The sequence below is a fragment of the Periophthalmus magnuspinnatus genome, chromosome 17 (genome assembly GCF_009829125.3).
Source record: "Periophthalmus magnuspinnatus isolate fPerMag1 chromosome 17, fPerMag1.2.pri, whole genome shotgun sequence".
In the NCBI taxonomy this organism is placed as follows: Eukaryota; Metazoa; Chordata; class Actinopteri; order Gobiiformes; family Gobiidae; genus Periophthalmus; species Periophthalmus magnuspinnatus.
The window spans coordinates 3,764,146-3,764,901 of NC_047142.1; positions in this window are offsets into that span (position 1 = coordinate 3,764,146).

Sequence of the window (756 nt, forward strand, 5' to 3'; positions counted from 1 at the left end):
AAGATACCAGTTTGATTTAGTGCTGCACTGCTAGAAAATACCTTACAATAGTCTACAATTCAGAGCCTTTTCACTTATAGCCTTTATGAAAACATGTAACTTTACAGGTGGAGAGACTGTAAATAGACTTAATTATTAATGTTGTAGTGGATTACATAATGAACATGCTTGTCCCTATTAAATAAAATAAATAAATGAACTGCGTTGCCTGGAGTGAATTGCACAACATGACATTAAACATACATTTGTTTACTGTGGACTGTGAGTAGCTTGCCTTCCCACAGATGTGATATGTAACCTGACCTTCTGTTCATGGAGATATGGAGGTAAACTAGGAGGCAAGGCAATGACATTTCCATTGAGAAAAGAAATGTTACAAAGTACTCCTTTAAATGATGAAAAACGTGCCTATATTTTTCTAAATCAGTTTTCAAAATAAAGTTCAAAATAAGTTTAGGTTTTTATTAAATTTAATTCCACATTTTTCTAAACCAGTTTTCAAAATAATCTTTTAAGTTTAGGTTTTTATTAAATTAAATCCACAGTTCTCTAAACTAGTTTTCAAAATAATGTCTTAAGTTTAGATTTGTATTAAATTTAATTCCAAATTTCTCTAAACCAGTTTTCAAAATAATGTCTTGAGTTTATTTTTGTATTAATTCAATTCCACATTTCTCTAAACCAGTTTTAAAAATAATCCTTTAAGCTTAGTTTTTTATTAAATTTAATTTTGAAACGTCTCCAAGTGCAGCACGT